The sequence below is a fragment of the Oryctolagus cuniculus genome, chromosome 8, assembly GCF_051225735.1.
Source record: "Oryctolagus cuniculus isolate XC-2025 breed Fujian yellow rabbit chromosome 8, ASM5122573v1, whole genome shotgun sequence".
NCBI classification, from domain to species: domain Eukaryota; kingdom Metazoa; phylum Chordata; class Mammalia; order Lagomorpha; family Leporidae; genus Oryctolagus; species Oryctolagus cuniculus.
In genome coordinates, this window is record NC_142874.1 from 46,596,875 (window position 1) to 46,597,484 (window position 610).

Here is a 610-nt window from a genome sequence, read left to right on the forward strand (position 1 = left end):
AAATTTCTCTTTTAGTTATTTCTATATAAAAATGTTACTGATTTTCCTGTTGATTTTGTATCCTGTAACTTTACTGAATTGATTTATTCTAATGAATTCAGTTATTCAAGCAGTTTGTGAAATATTTGGGGTTTTTCTACATGTTGCTCAGTTTTACTTTCAAAAGAAGTATTTGGTAATATGAACAGAATACTATTAACTACTACGAACTAATATATTTAACATCATATAAAGGCATGTTGAATATGCCATATATAAATGTAGTGCATAAAACACATAAAGCAAAGGTTTTGAGTAACTATATTCCTTCTTTCCATATGCAACACTGTAATGGTACTTCTTATACTTTCTTAATATTACAAAATGTTAAACATGACCCAGTTGGTTTTGATTTAACTAGAGAAACCTCACCCTTAAATAGTAACTTTCTCCCAAATAAGACCTACTTTGGTCTGAGTGTGGCTTAATGAATAATTCAGACCACTCAGTAGTTGACAGCTTTAATAGCTCTGAACAAAAGCAGTAATTTAATATTTTCGCTGTGCCTTAATCAAGAAGTTTTTGTTAAAGCATTAAGGGTTTATATTTAAAGAATGAGAGACATAGAAAG